The sequence below is a fragment of the Muntiacus reevesi genome, chromosome 7 (genome assembly GCF_963930625.1).
Source record: "Muntiacus reevesi chromosome 7, mMunRee1.1, whole genome shotgun sequence".
Lineage (NCBI taxonomy): Eukaryota > Metazoa > Chordata > Mammalia > Artiodactyla > Cervidae > Muntiacus > Muntiacus reevesi.
This window is the reverse complement of record NC_089255.1, coordinates 60066106-60085386: the sequence shown is the minus strand read 5'-3', so window position 1 is coordinate 60085386 and position 19281 is coordinate 60066106. Positions and strand designations below refer to the sequence as shown.

At 43.9% G+C, this 19281-nt stretch overlaps 1 pseudogene; it reads left to right on the top strand.

Annotated features, from left to right (window-relative positions):
• The first annotated feature begins 6817 nt into the window (after window positions 1-6817).
• Window positions 6818-14288, top strand: LOC136172635 (ubiquitin-conjugating enzyme E2 R1 pseudogene; annotated as a pseudogene).
• Window positions 14289-19281: the final 4993 nt, after the last annotated feature.

The window sequence follows — 19281 nt, the reverse complement described above, 5'->3', positions numbered from 1 at the left end:
TCTCTCACTTCCCCTATGTCTGCCTAACGAATGCCCACTCCCTCCAAAGTCTGGCTTAGATGTCACTTCTTCCACAAAGATTCCCCCAGCTCCTTTCCCTAACTAAAGCATAAGACTCGCCTTTTAAGCCCATGCTAACCCCTTGTGTCTTCTTCCTCACTCCAAGCACTGTAGTTTTTGCTGTGTTCCTCTTATCATCCGCCAAAGCTACGAGACACTGGGGGAGTTCTCAGCTTTGTGACTCAGTGCACATTCCATGTTAGAGTCAAAGCAAATAGCTACTGAATGAAACAAAGTCAAACGAAACCAGGGAACCATCCAAGGAATTGGTGGATCTGGATCCCTTTTTCCTCATCCACACTTCATGGAGGATTCTAAAGAAAATATTCAATAATCTCTGAGTTTCTTTCCAGAGAGAACAGTAAGAGCTGACGTGGACTCTCCTTTTAGTCCTCTTCTCAGTTGGAGTAAGGACTATGCTTTCTTTACCTGCATTGCTCCTTTATTGCTTATTCTTATACAAGACACATGGGAAGCACCTGAAAATATTGAACGGAGAAGCTTTCTAGCCAACAAAAATCTATATAAAAGCACAAGATGGTTTCCTGATCCCTCACCTCTCTTTGATCCCCATTAGATTGCCAAATCTTGCTTAGTCTCCCTCAGGACCACTCTCAGTATCTCCTCTTTTCCTTTCTATTCATATTACTACCACTCTTTTCCTCCCAAACTGTTTGCTTATGCGCTTCCTGGTCAAGAAGGTAAGATTCGGCTTCTTAAAGTCCAATATGTTGTCACGGTTACTTATTTATCTACGAGAGAACAGCCTCCAGTGGATATGTATCTGACCGAATCAAGGCAGAACCCCTAGTCTTGAGTCTAAAGTCTTCTAAAGGCTTGATCTGGCTAACTTTTCCAGCCTTTTCACTCATGATTTCCCTTAAATAATGCAAAGTTTTTTGCCAAACTAAATATTATTTACTTCCCAATCATACCAGAACTTTCCCATCTCCCTATATCTACTCAGGCCAATACATCCACCTGGGGTGCCCACCTCACCTATCTGGTTACACAAACCCACCTGTCCTTCAAGGCCAATCCAAGTGCTACTTCTGTCTTGGGGTCGTAAACAGTTGGACATGACTTAGGGACTAAAAACGACAACAGTATAGCACCAGCACTTGGGCCTCCTCCCTGCCCTCAGAGAAACAGCAACATGGGAAGACAGAGACGCTTCCTCAGCTGGGGTTCCAAGCCTTGATGCTTCCCTGCACCACAGTGGGGTGCTGAAGACCACCCTCAAAGAGCATCTCCCTCCACCCCACTGCTCACTACCTACTCTCACCCCCTTCGGGGCAGAGGACAGAGTAAAGGAGGGCTGGGCCGAGGGAAACAGGGTCTGATAACAAAGCAAGTCAAAAAACAGACCTAAAAGCGTATGTGGTGAGCCCCAGAGGGTGGCAAAGGCAACAGTCGAAACACCAGGAATGTCTGCCCTTGGCTGCCCCATGGGCAGTTCCTGTATCTTCAGGGAGGTCTGCCCATCTGGGGCTGGGCTGCAGTCCCAAGCCTCCTCTCTGACCTCCTTATCACCATGGGCATCACAATCCAGGACTCAGAATCCTCTCCCACTGGCGGCCAGGCCACAGTGCCTAGAGCAGAGGGCGGTGCTCAGCAGTCCAGGTCAGGGCAGGCCAGACGGAGGGGGTGGTTTCATGAGGCTGTTTCAAACTCTGAGCTAGGGCAGTGGGGAGGGCACCCACATCCTGTGTGGGCAGTGATGGTGAACAGAGCAAAGTGGCAACAGAGTCGTTCTGGGGAACCAGGCCCGACACAGGGAAAAGGGCTTGAACAGGGTGTGGAGGCGCCAAGGGTTTGCCACATGGTGCAGGCTCAATACCAGCAAGTGTAAGAAAAAGTGTAGGATCTGACATCCGTGAGAAGACGATCTCACCCCCACCCCACCCTCACCAGGGGAGGAGCCACCGACTGGTAACCCCAGAGGCCATGGTTCCCTGGTTTCTCATGATCAGAATCCAATTTCCAGCTCTGAGAGGGCTGCAGGTGAGCTGAGAGACGGGTGTATGGAGGAGACAACCACCACTGGCTCTGCATGCCTGAGGACTTGTGCTGAACCAGGGAAAGAAGCAGAAAAGAAGAAAAAATGCCTAACACTGGGATGACAATTGAGGAGGGCTTGGCAATGGGAGGCTTTCGGGCAGTAGGGATAGCAGAGCATAGCTAGGATGCAGGATCATCCACGTGCTCTTGGAGGAGAACAGCAACTCCTCACACAGGATGAGAAGAGAGAACGCTTCAGGGAACCAGAGGAAGATGTGGCCAGTGGGCAGAGTAGCTGAGGAGACGCAAAGTAGGCTGAAATGCTGGAAGCTGGATCCTAAATTGGCTTCAGGGCCCAGATGAAGAATTTGCTCAGCAGGCTGGTGTTTTCCAGGCTTGTGGGACATTTATTAGAATACAGATTCCTAGGCTCCTACCAGAGATTCTGATTCTGTAGATCGAGGGTTGAGTCCAGGAACTATAAACTACTAGGAACTATTGAAATAGAAGAGTGGATAAACGAAACTTGGTTGGAGGCTGTCACAGAAAATAGAGCAGTAGCTGTCATCATAATAGGGGCTTCCCAGGTGGTGTTAGTAGTGAAGAACCACCTGCCAATGCAGGAGACATAAGCGATGCGGGTTCAATCCCTGAGTCAGGAAGATCCCCCAGTGAAGGAAATGCAACCCACTACAGTATTCTTGCCTGGAAAATTCCATGGACAGAGGAGCCTGGTGGGCTACAGGGAAGGTGGGGAGAGAGGAGGGGACCCCGACTCTGGGAAGTTGAGAGGTTTATCCAGTGAGTTGGAATGTGAAACTCATCCATAATCTCCCATTTGTTCTACCTTCTCTGTCAGCTAAGAAAAACTGACACTTTCACCAGAGAATGTGCTATTTTTTTTCTTTCTGATGTTAATCTAAAGAGGTCCCTTATTTCCTTAGACCAATTAATGTGCAGACCTGACAGCAAAACTGTCTGGGAATTAAGCAACCAGAATCGAGAGATTAAACCCAACCTTACTTATCTGGGTCAGACACTTCTCTGGGTTTCTCGGCAGCAATTTGTGTGGTTTTCTCCCATGAGGTGTCTCTCGGATCCCTTCCCATTCAAATGTATTCTGCTGAAATCCTTGGTTTTCCCCCAGGTTTCTTCCCTGCATCTCTAATCTGAATGTTCTCTTCTGTTGGCCTTCCTTCCCACATGACTGTGAGGAATTTGAATGTGGACGTGATTCCCTCGGGAGCTCATAACGCTTCTCAGTTTATCTCCAGGGCAGTTGTGGCATGAGAAGAGCAACACTGGATTGGGAACAAAAGCCCAGTGTTCGGAGCCTGCAAAGTGGGAAGGTCATTTCTGGATTCCTCAGGGGCAAGATGGGAACCCCGCTGTGAAGGCTAAGAAACACAGTGAATATAGTCCGTCTTATACACAGAAAGACTTCCCAGGGGTCTCGATGGCAAAGAATCCACCCGCCAACGCAGGAGACATGAGACATGGGCTCGATACCTGGATCAGGAAGATCCCCTGGAGTGGGAAATGGCAACCCACTCCAGGATTCTTGCCTGGAAAATTCCATGAACAGAGGAGCCTGGTGGGCTACAATCCATAGGGATCACAAAGAGTCAGATCTCCGCCCCCTCCCCCCCCCAGTGTGCTCCTCGTGCAGATTATTTAGCTTCTCCAGGTGTAACCCGCACCTACGGAGCTCCCTGGGCAACTGAGCGCACAAGCGGTAGGTTAAGAAAGCCCTGCTGTAAAAAATCTGCCTACTGTGCAGGAGACACGGGTTTGATCCCCGGCCTGGGAAGATCCACTGGAGGACGGCATGACAACCCACTCCAGTATTCTTGCTGGGAATTCCCATGGACAGAGGAGCCTGGCCGGCTGCAGTCCATGGGGTTGCAGAGTGGACACAATGTAGTGACTAAACAACAACAAATATGCAGCAAAGACCTTCTCTTCCCGTAGACCAGTTGAGCCTCTCCAAGGTCAGGTCACTATCAAAAAATCAGACTCTCCTGGTTCTGGGTAGCATATGTGCATTTATCTCACCATCTTACAGCTACACAGAGCAGGTCACTGGAGTTCAGGTTTAAAGGCCTCAGCAGGATTCTGCAGTGAGTCAGAGGCCAGGAGACTCAATCACCTTTCTTCAGAAATGGCCTGCCCTTGACTAGTCATGGGAGGCTGGGAGAGGTGTCATTCCGAACACAAAGACGGAAAACTGGAAGACATATATTACTAGGAAGATCCTGGGGGACCCTGTCCCCTCCAACACAGAGGTAGGACAAATCAGCCCATCTCACTCCACCAGCATGTGGGATGCAAAGGCAGAGCACCAATCATGATGCTGTTCAGAGCTCCAGCCTACTAAACATCAGTACAGAGGCAACTGGAGAGCACCTGTGCCTGCTGTGGATGCTGTTTTGAATGTTTATTAGGCTGGTCTGGGGCTGTTGTTTATTTCCTAGGAGCAAAATTATCTCCTGCAGTTCTCTGTCACTGTGTATATGAGTTTGGAATATGAATATTAATGAAATAAAATGATACGCCTTCCACTAAAACTTTATTTGTAGATTTTATTTTCTGCTTACAAGAACATTGATGTTAGTGCTTAGGTCTCCGCTGCATTTAAAGTGCCTCTTTAAAAACCTCATTTGGAGTGAATATTCCATTAATGTTTGGTAGTTTGGGGCGTCGTTCTTTCTGTGTTTTCGTTGTTTGCTTCCCCACGTCAAGGGAGGGTTGGGAAATGGGAAAGAGGAAGGCAGGGGCTTCCTTGGTGGTCCAGTAGTTAAGATGCACATTTCCACTGCAGGAGACACAGGTTCAATCCCAGTCAGGGAACTAAGGTCCCACATACACACTGCACAGCCAAAAAAAAAAAAAAAAAATCTTGAAAAGAGGGAGGCAGAATTCAAGCTATTGAAAAGGAGCTGTGTACATCATCAGGCAACAGAACCGGGTGAAGTGAACAGAGGTCTACAGGGTAAATTCTTGTTATGGTGAAGGCAAGTCTTGTGAGTGTTTGCCATTCTCTGCACGGTCCCCTACCACCAAACACCAATTCTTTATTTTGACTATTTTCTGTATTTATAAGCTCACCTTGTTCAAGAATGGATTTAGCTAGCTTCAAAAAGTTCCTGTGATTAATTTATTTTGACAATCGATGAAACAATCCCAAATCTTTGAACAAATGACTAAAGCTCCCTAGGAACAGATAGCATATGGAACTATCTTCCCAAATAGCTCTCATGACCAGATCAGACCTGTTCAAGGACTCCTAAAAATAAAACTGACAGCTGGGCTGGAGTCATCCCAGAGTTTGGGTGAAATACTCCCTCACACAGACTCCTGAGGAAAACCCAATCACGGACATGTCAGCGTCTTTTATCAGAGCTTTTGGAAGACTGGGTAGCACCTCACTATACACATTCCTGGGGCTTCCCTGGTGTCTCAGACAGTAAAGAATCTGCCTGCAATCCAGGACACCTGGGTTCGATCCCTGGGTGGGGAAGATCTCCTGGAGAAGGGAATGGCAACCCACTCCAGTATTCTTGCCTGGGAAATCCCATGGACAGAGGAGCCTGGTGGGCTACAGTCCATGGGGTCGCAAAGTGTTGGACACAACTGAGCAAGTAACACACACATATACATTCCTACTGCACAAAAAGGCAATGAGCCTTGGCAGAGGGGGAGCGGTGGTCACACCTTCCCCACAAGCTCTTTGCAGGAACCCAAGGCAGAGGGCAAGGGTGTGGCAAGAGCTCACTGTTTCATGAAGCTGAGCATCCACACAGAGCCCCTGCAGCAGAGGAAAGCCTTGCTCCACCATGACCCTAGAAGGAGGACTCAAAAGCCCTAAGTGCACAGCCAAGAACTGGAGTGTCACAGGTTTTACATTACACGACTCCTCTGTCCATGGGATTTTCCAGACAAGAATGCTGGGGTGGGCTGCCAATTCCTACTCCAGGGGAGCTTCCTGATGCAGGTATCTAGCCCATATCTCTTGGTGTCTTCTGCATTGGCAGGCAGATTCTTTACCACTAGCACCACCTGGGAAGTCCAGGTTTCATACTGCATAGCTCCACAGAAAGAAGAAAAGGTTCATACCAGGGTACACTTTGAGGACAAGATAGTAAACATTGACCCTAAGTCTCAACCCAAATAGCTCCCATGAATATCAATCAACTTATGCTCTACAACTCCTACCAAGAGAGAGAGAAAAGGTAAAAGGATGGTACAATTAACAGGCTGGGAGGCAGTCATAGCTGGGAGCAGTTCCTCCTACTCTCCAAGGCCATCTGCATGGGCAGCCCAGTCCTCTGACTAATCACAATGTAAAGGTTCCTAAAAACCATATAAAAACAAGGTGAAGTAAAATTGCTGAAGGTAAGGCTGTACTGTCATTTCTGTTACTTACATGGAATTAGCAGACATACTTCTCTTCCCTTTCCTGTTACAAAGTGTGCCCCAGGATGGAATGGCAGAGGGAGCCTGGTCCACCAGTGACTTCCCCCAGTCACTAACATTCAGGAGCCCTAAGAAGAGGCACTCATTGGTATTGCTCACAGATCTTCAGTAACAGCAACTGGCCTGGCAGCAGGTAAGTCATCAATAATACCTATTGAGTAAATAGTGAATGGAGTCTATCTTCAAGAGAAGCCTCAAAAACAAAACCACAGTACCTATTGCGGATTTATTTGTGGTTTGGGAAGGAAAACTTCAAGGACTGAATCACAAACGTCAAGTGATGTCTGCGTTTCTAGGGGCTGAAATGAACATCCTGAGACAGCCCAAACAGGCCACAGAGGAGCGTGGCAGTGAGCACAGTGAGGGACAAGTCACATGCTATCACAAGGAGAACCCTGAAGGGTCCACATGGTAGAAGACTGGCAATGCCATCTTCTCCAACCTCCTTTTGAGTAAGAGGACTCTTTTTCCATAGGATCCCTCCATTCAGAACAGGAATTAATAGAATCACCCAGGACAGTTTAGGGGACAAACAGATGGCAAATAGTGGTGCTAGCGGTAAAGAACCTACCTGCCAATGTGGGAGATGTAAGAGACGTGGGCTCGATCCCTGGGTCAGGAAGATCCCCTGGAGGAGGGCAAACAACTCACTTCAGTAGTTTTGCCTGGAGAATTCCACGGACAGAGCCTGGCAAGCCATGGTCCACACTGTCGCAAAGAGTCAGACACAACTGAATCAACTTAGCACACGTGCATGCAGATGGTAAATGAGTATCTTCACTCTCCCCACCCCAAATCTTTGCATATAATCAGAAAGACTAATATCAGAAGAGTATTATCCGTAGATTGAGGAGGAAATGGCAACCCACTCCAGTATTCCATGGACAGAGGAGCCTGGTGGGCTACAATTCTTGGGGGTCTCAAAGAATCGGACATGACTGAGCACAAACACAAACGCATATTATCTGTAGAATATCTGACTGATTTGTTCAACAAATAAGTCCAATCTGTCTGAGAATACAGCAGTGGTCCAGATCTAAATTCTGGCCTCCAGGACTAAGGTACCACCTGCCTTTGTGAGGACTATCACAGTTTATCAAGTACTTTTAGTTTATTTGATTATATGGCCACATTAGAATTGTTAGTAAAACTGCTTTAGGGTACAGTCTGTTGAACAAATTTCTTCATGTGGTGGGGGTGGGTGGCCTCCTTCTGGGATCCTAAAATGGCATTGAAGTTTCCAGCCAAAGGGCAGCAATCATGAGTCATAGCTTATCCCCAAGGCCCCTCTTTTCCCCTTAATCCTTCAAATCAATAAGATAATTACTGCTCTTGTCTGAAGGTTTTATATTTTCTATTATTCTTGTTGACTGCCAGTCAATTTTTAATGTTTATTTTTAACTTAATGATTTTTGTAGAGAGATTTTCTAGTTCATTGGAGGTTTGGGGTTTTATGGTAGATTTAAAGAAACATAAGAATATAATTTTGTCTGATTTTCTTTTCTGGCCTAAATCTTAATTTGGCAATGTTTGCCAAGGGTGAGTTTTTGTGAGTGTGTCTGTTTCCGTGACCAGTATTTCAGTGAGGGTAATAGAGTTCGCTACAAGGAACAGAATGCTGTTTGGTAAAAAGTAGACAAAGCACAGATATGCAGGACCCAAAAGCAAAGGCCTGGAGTCTGTTTCATTCTCATCTTCTACTCTTATCCACCCCCTCTCCTTGCCTGTGACCCTGCAGCCCTGCAACTGGGTCCTCCACTCCACTCCAGTCAAAACACAGCATCTCTCACCACCGTGTGACTGGTGGGGATGCACGGTCCTCTCTGTTTGGCTTCTCTGCATCTTATCACTGCAATGAGGCCAAACTGTGCTCCAAGTCACCCTGACATTCAGAGAAGGGCTCCTCCCCAGCCTTCTGCAAGCTTCTCCCTGGATTCCTCTCCCCACTAGACTCTCAGCCTCCTCTCTACTTTCCTAAACTGTATTGGCTCCTGCAGACTTCTCCTGTCTTTTTGTCATTCCTGACCTTCTTGCAAGCAGAGTCACATCATGGGGCTTTCAGGTCTCTCAAAAATGTCTCCCCTTTTCTTCATCTTTTGTTTAGGCCCACTATCAGGAAAAGTCACCCTCTCTGGGCAGGCAGACACTTGGCAAGAGGAGCAGAAACTGGATTTCAAATCCAACTTGTCCCCAGAATGGGCTTCTAAATGTGAGTTTAGCACACTAAACTCACATTTATATTAATAGAGGTTTCTGCCTCAGATTCAAATATGCTTAGCGGCAGAAGTTGGAGAGAAGGTGACATTCCCAAGATTCCCATTTATGGATTATATCTACCATAGCACTGGTTCTAGCCTACCTGAGCCCCGAGGGAGAATTAGAAGAAATGTTTCATTGTATTGGACGAAGAGAGGAAAATGAAGAAAGAAAAGGGGAAATGGAAGAGTAGAAAAAATTAGATTTTCATCTATCTTCCTTTTTTTTTTGGTTAATTTTCATGTAAATATAAAATGTCTTTCAATTTACTTTAACCCAATTAAGTAGCTATTTGCTGTTAGGAAAACAGATTTCTATACTGCAATCCCTTAATGCTCTTTTCCTAAGTCATATCTGGCTTTGTTTGGGTCTTGGGATTTCTTTTCTTTCTTTTCTTCCTTTCTTTTACAGTCCTCACGACAGCCACCCCAACGCCGCAGTGTCATTAACCCAGTTGCAGCTTTGATTCTACTGGCTTCTGACCATGGTTCCTGCAGCTGTCCCAGCCCATTGTCCTCCCCTGCAGAGGGGTCAGTGGAAACTATAACGCAGGGGCTGAGGCGTTCAAAGAGATATCAGGGAGCCATCATCTGGGTGTCGAAATAGACAAGAATCTAAATGCTGAGAATTCATGCTGTGAAGAATCAGGAGAAGCAAGGCTCCTTCTACCCCTGCTGCCGAGGTATCCCCCTCCAATGTTCTGAGAGAATGTGAAGCCCCACATGTCCTGACATCTAGAAACAGCCTTAGCTTCTCCTAAGACGAACCACAGGAGCAGCTTCTAGGTGACAGTACTGGGCTGGTTGGGCTTCCCTAGTGGCTTGGTGATAAAGAATCCACCTGCCAATGCAAGACCGACAGGAGATGCGGGTTCAATCCCTGGAGGATCCCCTGGAGAAGGAAATGAAAACCCACTGCAGTGTTCTTGCCTGGAGAATCCTATGAACAGAGGAGCCTGGCAGGCTACGGTCCATAGGGTTGCACAGAGTCCGACACGCACACTGTGCTGGTTGCTCTACCCAAATTATCTTTCAATATTTTCTTTTTATTTTTCAGATGAGGAAACTGAGGCTAAAAGACAGAAAGTGACTTCTGTAGAGGTCATTTGGTCACCAAGAGATCAATTCACATAAGGGGAACTTATTGTATGTAAATTAAGGCTAAGTAGGTCCCAGAAAGCAGGGTGAGGCCATTAGGATGTGAAAAGGGGGAGCAAAAGAGGCAAACTGACCCTACTCATCATTAGGCCAGAATTTAGCTATCAGGACATTAACCTTATGATAACGTAAACTTGACCCTACTTTGTGCCCTGGTGCTCAGTTGATATTCAAATATTCCATGACTCCTCCGCTAACCCAGTTCTGAATTAGGCAGCAGGTGAGGTGAAGCTAAGCAGCTGCCCTGCCAACCACCTCTAATCTCATTTGCTCACCTGTGTGCACATGGCTTGCTTCTTAGACTTAAAGTTGGTTACACCTACTTTGTCCATTGTGACTCTAGCCTCTCAACGTCTCTCTTCAGGAAAGAGATAAAACATCCCATTTGGGAGCTGTTGGCTTCCAGCCCAAAGACTTCATTCCCAAATGGATCTGCATCTGGCTGGCAGACAGGTGACATCCATACTCTCAGCTCATCCAGACCATCTGCTCACTTCTCAATATACTGTTCTTTGGGTCCGTGCAAGGCACCATTTAAGAAAATGCTCCTCCAGTAACTAAGCCCTTTGGTGGGAATATAAGATAGATCCTTACTATAATTAACCTGATAGCCCATCAAAATTATTATGGGTTTCCAATAGAGTCCTAATTTTCTCCATCAGGTGAAAACAAAGAGGAATTGTAAAGTAATAACCTTTTTTTTATTTAACCTCCTAGACACCAAGTCAATTGCATAAGTCCAACATTAGAGCAGCGTTGTGGCCCAATTCACTGATTCCCACAAGCACTGGATGACTCTCTGCCATGCCCAAAGTTTTCTGATAAAAAAAAAAATCAAGGGACACAGTCATGATAAAATGAATTGAAACTCCAAAGGGGAGTTTGAAGAAAAATATGTGGCCCTTATTAGGCTAACTTGAAGAGTTTTATTTTGCTGACTAGATTTTTTACTCTCACTGGAGAGAGACTATAGACCAGAGGGGAAGAGAAAGGACACAGAAATGCTGCCTGATGTAGAAATGTGATTGTTCTGCTGCATGATTTATGAGGGACTCTTATTTCCAATAAATGCCTCACAAAACTCTTGAGAAAATCTACATTTTCCTCACTGTGTTTCGAGTTTCTCTTTTCTTTATGAGAATAGATGCATTAAAATGCTATGTTGGCAGAGTCCGCAAAGGCGGGCCCAGTCACAGGTGTGTTACACAAAATGAGATAAACGTGGTTCCTATGCTCAAGTAACTCATGAGCTGGTAGGACTGGAAAGACAATTAAAGAATAGTATCAAAACAGGTAAGGCTTTGGTCAGGACCCAAGTAAGGTGCAAAGTCAAAAAAATTCACAGAAGAACAAGACATTATGACACCGTCATATTGACACTGCTGATTCTGTATCATAAGCGCCACTTCTGTTTTTTATTGCCCCATCTGGTGAAGTTGAGGGTGGAGAGAATAAACAATAGGGTGAGGATGTCTGATTTGTATCTTATTTGATATAACTTGACAATATATGGTTGTAAAAGTAACAGAATATAATGCACATAAAGAGTTCTATCCATTGGGATGGAGGGACCTCTAAGCACTATCCCAAAGCCAGAAATAATAATATGAAATAATATGATTTCACACATAAACAGACATACATGAACACACAAACCAAGTTAAAAAAAAAACTTTAAAAAATTTACAACATATATCACAGACTATCATCTGCTCTCTCTTAAGTTGGTTTAAGTTTGCCTTCATTATGCACTTAGATTCTTACCAAGCTCTGCCCTGCATCAGTATAAAAATGATTTATTCAAATGATTAATAAAAACATACATCTGAGAAACTGTCATTGACCAGAGAAGACAAGGGGGAAATGACAACTAAGTCCAATGTGGGATTCTGGGCTGGATACCAGAACAGAAGAAGAAAATGGACCAAGTATATGTTCAGATAATTCAAAAGAAGAAATGAATAAAAATGAATGAAAATGGAAAAGAAAAAGAAGTCCAACCTTACTAATAATCAAAGGAAATTGTATACATAATTCATATTCTAAGTTGTATATATAATCCATATTATATAATTTATACTATGCATACACCCCTTACATTGGCAAAGACAAAAAAAGATCAATGATATCCCCTCTAATATTGGTGTTAACTGGTAAAATCATAAAAGCATCCATTTTCCTCTACTTTTGCCTTGATTTCTTATTATTGTCTGTGCTTCAGATTAGTTTAGTGTTATCATCTGTCACTTGGACTACAAAAATAGCCTCCTAACTTGTCAACCTGTGTTCATTCTTGCTTCTGTTTATCAGTCCTTTCTACTCAGCCAAAGTTATCTTTTTAAAAAATAAATATAATATCCCCAATTGCTGCTTATATCTCTCCTAGCATTGGAATAACAATAACATTTTTAACAAGACTTATGAATCCACCAGTAGCATGCTCCCTACCTATATTTCCAGTCTCATTTTTGCCTAGTGCTTTGCCTCCCTGTCCATGGACTCCAGCCACACAAGCCTTCTTCAACCCCATGCGCCACCATTTGCAAAGGCTGAGGCTGAAAATCTCTTACCTGCCTCAACCCACACCACCCACAATCTAGTTAACTCCAACTGAAGCATCAGGCCTTATCTGAAATATCACTTCCTTCAGGAATTCATCCTTGAACTCCCCAACTAGGCAGAATTCACACTACTATACTTTCTCACAGTACATGTGTCTTCTGTTAGTGATACTTACACAGACTCCACAAGGGCAGGGACTACACGTGGTGTTGCTCATCGCTGTACCTTAAATAGTACACAGTACTTGGCACACACTAGGAATTCAATAAATGTTGAATGAATCATAAATCTTTCTGGAGATCAGTTTGGCAACATACACTAACATTTTAAACATGTATATTCTTTGACTAGGGAATTTATTTCAGGAAATTTATTTTTCTTTTATTCTATCATGTGCACACTCAGAGCACAGCATAAACACACAGAAGTGTATGGTTTTCCACGTTTCTAAGTACAGTTGACCCTTAAACAACTCAGGGGGTTAAGGGTGCCAACCCTCTACACAGAGACCCATCAGCACTCTGGATAGGGCACTCTGTACAGGTGCCTCCTCCCTGTGTTGTTTAATTGCTAAACTGTGTCTGACCCTTTTGGGACCCCATGGACTGTAACCATGCTCCTCTGTCCATGGGACTAGCCAAGCAAGAGTACCAGAGTGGATTGCCATCTCCTTCTCCAGGGGATCTTCCCGATCCAGGGATTGAACCCGAGTCGCCTGCATTGACAGGCAGATTCTTTACCACTGAGCCTCCAGGGAAGCCCACTTTGTCCCTATGCCTGGTTCCAAATTCTCAGATTCAACCAACTGCAACTTCCATGGTACTGTAGTGTACATTTACTATTGAAAAAAAAAAAAAAATCCATGTATAATTGGACCCATGCAGTTCAAACCCATATTGTTCAAGGGTCAACTGTAAATGCATGTTATATAATCAGAAACAGAGAAGATATTTTCACTGGGGTTGGGGGTGGTGACAGTGTACATTAATAGTGTTTTAGGTAGGTTGTATCTTTTCCCCAGATTAAAACAGTTGCATCAAAGGGCAAAGACAACAAAATATCACTATCATTCCAGCCCCAAAAGGCCACATGTTAAAAGTCAGAGCAGGGGAGCACCCAGAGAGGCGCCAGGGAGGACAGCTGCCTGGCCAGTTCTCCGCTGGCGCCCAGCCCACAGAAGGGCCTGCTGCCAGAGCTCAAGGGGCTGCAAGAGGAGCCAGTGGAGGGCTTCGGGTGACCCTGGTGTGTGAGGGCGACCTGCCTACTGGGGGGCGCAGCATCCCAACGCCTATTCTGAGGGTTGCTACTTGAAGGCGTACCTATAGATTGCCATGGGCTATCCTGACTCTTAGCCGGCCTTTCGTTTCCCTCCCGCAAGATGCGGTGCCCCAACATCTAAGAGGCTCAAGACGTGTGCATCTCCATCCTTCATCCCCTGCTCAATGACCGGAGCCAGAGAACGCTCCCGGAACATGGGACCATCCTTCTGAGCATCATCTCCCTCCTTAACGAACTCAACACCGTCTTACCTGTCAACTTGGACATCTCTGTGAGGCACAGGAAGCGAGAAGAGGGCGATGGCAGGCCCGGGAGCACGCAGACGGCATCCGGAGGCAGGTCCTGGGGACAAGGGTGGATGCTGGGTGAAACGGCGTGAAGGTCCCACCTCGCGGCCCCGTGCAGCATGAAGACCTGCTCAACCAGGGCTCGGACCTCTTCTACCACCACGACCTCAGGATGGCGAGGCCCAAGCTGAGGCCCACAGCTGAGCCATGAGGACTGCTGACACCACGTCCCCAAGAAGAAGCTTTAAAAATTTTACCTCAGCTGGTCCAACCGTGGCCCTGGGCCTCTCTCGCTGTTACTTCCTCTGCTTGGGGGAAAAGCCCCGCCGCGCCTGCGGTCATGCCCCGGGGGCCACAGTACTGCTGAGCTGACGCTCTGGGTCCAGAAGTAGGGGGAGCCTGGGGAGAAGGGGAGCAGGGAGGTGATAGGGGAAGGGGTCAGCGCCTTGCCTTGCGGCCTTGGACCGCCCGAACTCCACCCCACGCCCCGCCCTGCCGCCAGCTCCCGCTGGGTGGAGTCAGACACTTCCGGGAGAGAGGTCCCAGCTCACTAGTGGATGGGTTAACTTGGGTGTCATCTCTTCTCTCTGCTTTGGTTTAGAATCTAAAGCAACTTTATGAGAAGTCAAAAAAAGTCAGAACAGATAGAAATTTTCAACTAAGTATAGGAAATCATAGAGGATCCAATGTCCAAGGATATCTTCAGAAAAAGATAGCTTGTGAGTCAGGTTATAAGGGTAATTAGGATTCACGTAGAAGAAGGGAGAGGCTGGGAACGGTGCAAGTCATGCAACAGGAAACAGGATCAGCACAAAGAGAGGTACAGAGACGGGGAAGGGGCAGGGCAAACAGGGTGCTCATTTGGCCAGGTGTAAGGGGTGTAGCAAGATACAAGATAGAAAAAGTATGCTGGGGCCAGATCAGCAGAATTTCAATAGCTGATGGGGAACAATCGGAGGATTAAAGTAGAGGGTAAACAAGCTTTACTATTTTTTCATTTCTTTTTGGAGATGGTAAAATATGCTATTATACTCAACACTGCAGTAAATATCCTTATGTTTTTCTCCAGGCAGAAGCTTAAATGTAACTGTAGAAGTTCCTAAACATGGAATTGATGTTTGAAAGGGTATGCACATTCTAAATGTTGATAAATATTCTGAGATTGCCCTCTTTAGAGGTTACATCAATTTACATACCTCAAAAATGTATAAACGTCTGTTTTCCTACACCCTTGTCGAAAATAGATTGTCAAAAATACATTTAAGAAACTTTGGATATTAAGCGAAAAATACAGTTTTAGCTTATATTTGCTTACTGTGTGGGAACCTAGATATCTTTCAAACTATCTTCATACCATTTGTTTTTCCTTTTGTGATAGATTTGTTCATGTTCTTTGCTAATTTTTCTATTAATAGTGTTGATCTTTTTCTTATTGATTTGAAGAAGTCCTTTATATTTTAATAGATTCAGCCCTTTGTCTGACAAGTTTGTTACAAATATTTTTCCCTGTTTATGATTTTAATTTGACTCAATTTGTAGTTTCCTACCATGTGGAAATATTTGATCTGAAGAGCCAAACTTATCAATATTTTCTTTTATGTTTTCTGAATATTATCATGCTTAGAAATTTCTCCTCTATTCCAAGATTATTAATTTTTTCCATTTTTTTCCTACAACCTTGATAGTTTAGCTTTCATGTTGGTAGTTCATCTGGCACTCATTTTGGTATAAAGACTTAGGAGAAATACAACTTTATTATTTGACAGGTGGCTACCCAATCATCCTAATACCATTTACTGAACTGTAAATATTTCCCACTGATTAAGATAGGCAAACTTTATCAAATCTTAAATTCTTATAAAAACATTGGGTTCAATTTCTGATTCTATTTTGTATATTGTTCTGCTTGTTTATTCCTGCATGGGTTTAACTATATTAATTACGATCACCTTAAATAATTGTAATATCTTTTAGGATTATTTTTTATTTCTCCATTTCAGAATTATCATATTCTAGCATACTTATTTTTTCATAAGACCTCTCAGATAAGAAAAATACGCAAAAGCCCTGTTGGTATTTTTATTAAAGCCCCATTAAATTTATAGTTTAATTTTAGAAGAATTGGCAGCTTTATAATAATTTGTGCTCCTGGCCTTTCCATTTATGAAGTCTTTTTTGGGTGTGCGTCTTTCATTAGCATTTGAAAGTTTTCCTCATAAAATATTATGAGTCTCATATTATATAAAAAGATTATTTGTCAGCTAGTTAGATAGTTGGGAGACGAACAAAACTGAAGGTGGGGTGGTCAGTTAAGAGATCACTCCCCAGGCAAGATTTAATGCACAGCTGAGTTATAGGAAGGCAGTCAAAGTCAAAACAACAGAATTTTTTTCTATATTAAAAACTGGAAGCCAGGGTGAAAAAAAAGTTAAAAACGAATCAAAGCCTTCTCTAAGATGATGAAGTTGAGGTAGTATTATCAGGAAATGATAAGAAGGAAAAGAATCCAATTATGAACAGAAAGATGATTTATATGGTTTGGAAAACACTGGCTCTTGGGGTCCAGCAAGATGTCCAGGTGGAAACGTCCATCAAGTAACTGGAAATAAATGCCTGGAAAGTGAAGCCAATAGGGTTGAAAGTCAGAACTCTTCTGGGAAGTGGGATTAGCTAGAGAGAGGAAGATGAGGACAGACCTTGCAGACAATCTTGTTTGAGGAGAAGAAGAAAGAAGAGCCAGCAAAGGAATGAGGAAATGAGCAGCAGCTCAAGTAGTGAAAGAACTAGCCTGGTGAGAGTCAGAGAGAAGGGAAGAGAGTGGCAAAGGAAAGCACTGTGTTCTTGCCCTCACAGGGGGCCCTTGCATCAGTGACCAGCTATCTGAGGTTCAGATCTTGCTCCATCACCTAGGAGTTGTATGGCCTGAGGCTCATCAGTTAAGCTCTCTGAGCCTCAATTTTCTCATCTGTTAAATGGAGATAATAAGAGTGCCCACCTCATAGTGCCATTGTATGATTAAAAGAGATACTTCTTTTAAAAGATAGCTAACACTCAGAAATACTAGCTCCCTCCTTTCCTCTGTGTCTGCTGAAGCTCATAAAGGTTAACAGGCATTCTGTACACACAGAGCTAAGGATCAGCAGAATCTCTGATACCAGTACACTGGAGTTACCTCATTCTGGAAGAATGTATGGTCCATGGCAGTCAGTGACATCAAGGAGGTTGAGAGTTTGGCATTTAGGACATAATAGGGGAGTCAGTAGGGAAAATTAGCTTCAGAACAGTGGACAGAAAAGCCAGCTTAAGAACTGCGTGGCTATAGGTTATATACCCAGAAAAATGAACACAGGATTTTGAAGAGATATGTATGCACTTTCATGTTTATAGTAACGTTTTTCACAAAAGCAAAGATATGGAAACAACCTAAATGTTTATTAAAGAATGAATGGAGAAAAATGCATACACACACACACACACACACACACACACACACACATGCAATGGAATATTAGTCAGCTGTGAGAGAGGAGGGTATCCTGCCACTTGGACCTCGAGTACATTTTGCTAAGTGAAGTAAGTTAAAGATAAGTACTGTATGATATCACTTACATACAGAGTCTAATAAAGTCAAACACATGAAAAATAGGGCAAAAAAAATGGTGGTTACTGGAAAGCAGGAGGGATGTTAAGGCTACAAGCTTTCAAGGAGTAGTAGTTAAACCATAGTGATCTAATGTGCAATAGAATGAATATAGACAGCAATATCATCTTATAACTACATACGGTGATAAATATAGATAACAACAGCAACCACATTACAATACATAAATGTATCAAAGCAACATGTTTTACACTTTATATGACAATTTTAGGACCATTTGTTATATGTCAAATATATTTGACTTAAATAAATAAATGTGTGGTTTATTCCCTTCTGTGGGCTCTGTTCTTGCTCTCCCGGTAGCCTATTTCTATGTATCCTTCTACAGTTTCTTTGCTGTTGTTGTTTAATCACTAAGTCCTATCAGATTCTTTGTGAACCTATGGACTGCCGCCCACAAGCCTCTTCTGTCCATGGGCTTGCCCAGGCAAAAATATTGGAGTGGGTTGCCATTTATTTCTTCAGGGAATCTTCCTTACCCAGGGATCAAACCCATGTCTCCTGCATTGACAGGGCAGATTCTCATCACTGAGCCACCAGGGAAGCCCAGAGTTCCTGAACGTGTATACAAATGTTACGTGGATTAAAGTGAAGTGCATTTTGTACACTGTGTTCTGTATCTGACCTTTCCTAACAAGTGTCCTGGACTTCTTTCCATCTCTGTATATACAGAACATCTTCCTTCTTTTGTACAGCTGCATCCAGTGTGTGGATAATATTATAATTTAATCTCTTCTCTGTTGATGAACATTTGGGTTGTTTCCAATCTCCTGCTTCCATAAATAATGCTAGGATGGTTAACCATGTACACTGTTGTTCCCCACAGCAGTTCTTTCTTAGGATAAATTCCCTAAAATAAAGTTCCTGCAGGACAAAGTCTTAATCAGACCTAAAAAGAGGACCAACCTATAAACACAGAAACCAAGGCTATAATTCTTTCATGAGGTGTCCAGTTTAGCACAGGAACAGATAACTAAAAATCCCTATAGGAAAGATGTTTCTTATTTCCTTTCTTTGTAAAAATAGAAAACAAACCCAAACACCCATGATGAATGTGCGTTTCACTCCCCATTTAATGTGCTTGGCTCCAGATGTTATAGAAATCATTGAGTTTTGATGTAGTCTGTGATAATTTTTATTCACAATGCTGTTCAAAGTCTTTTGAATAACATCAGGGAGGTGGCTGAGTTTTGCAGGAATTAATACACAGAAACCTGAGCTGGAGTTCGTTAGAGTGACAGCTATAGAGCCATTTTATGGTTGTACAGCTTCAGCAATCTTCTATCCCTAAATTGAGTTATCGGGTTAGTGGTTGGCAGGCATGCAAGTTTAAATTGGCATTGTTCTCTCTCTCCTTTCCTGGCAGTTTCCAACACACTCAACCCAGAAACAACTGTATAACCCTCAATTTATAACAAGGAGCCTCTTCTTCCATGAAGCTTCATGCACTAAGCCAGCTTAGCATGTCCATGGCTAGGAGCAGAGACTTGGCACTTAAACTACATGGGATAGAAGAGCCAAAGAGACTAAAGAGCCAAGAGGA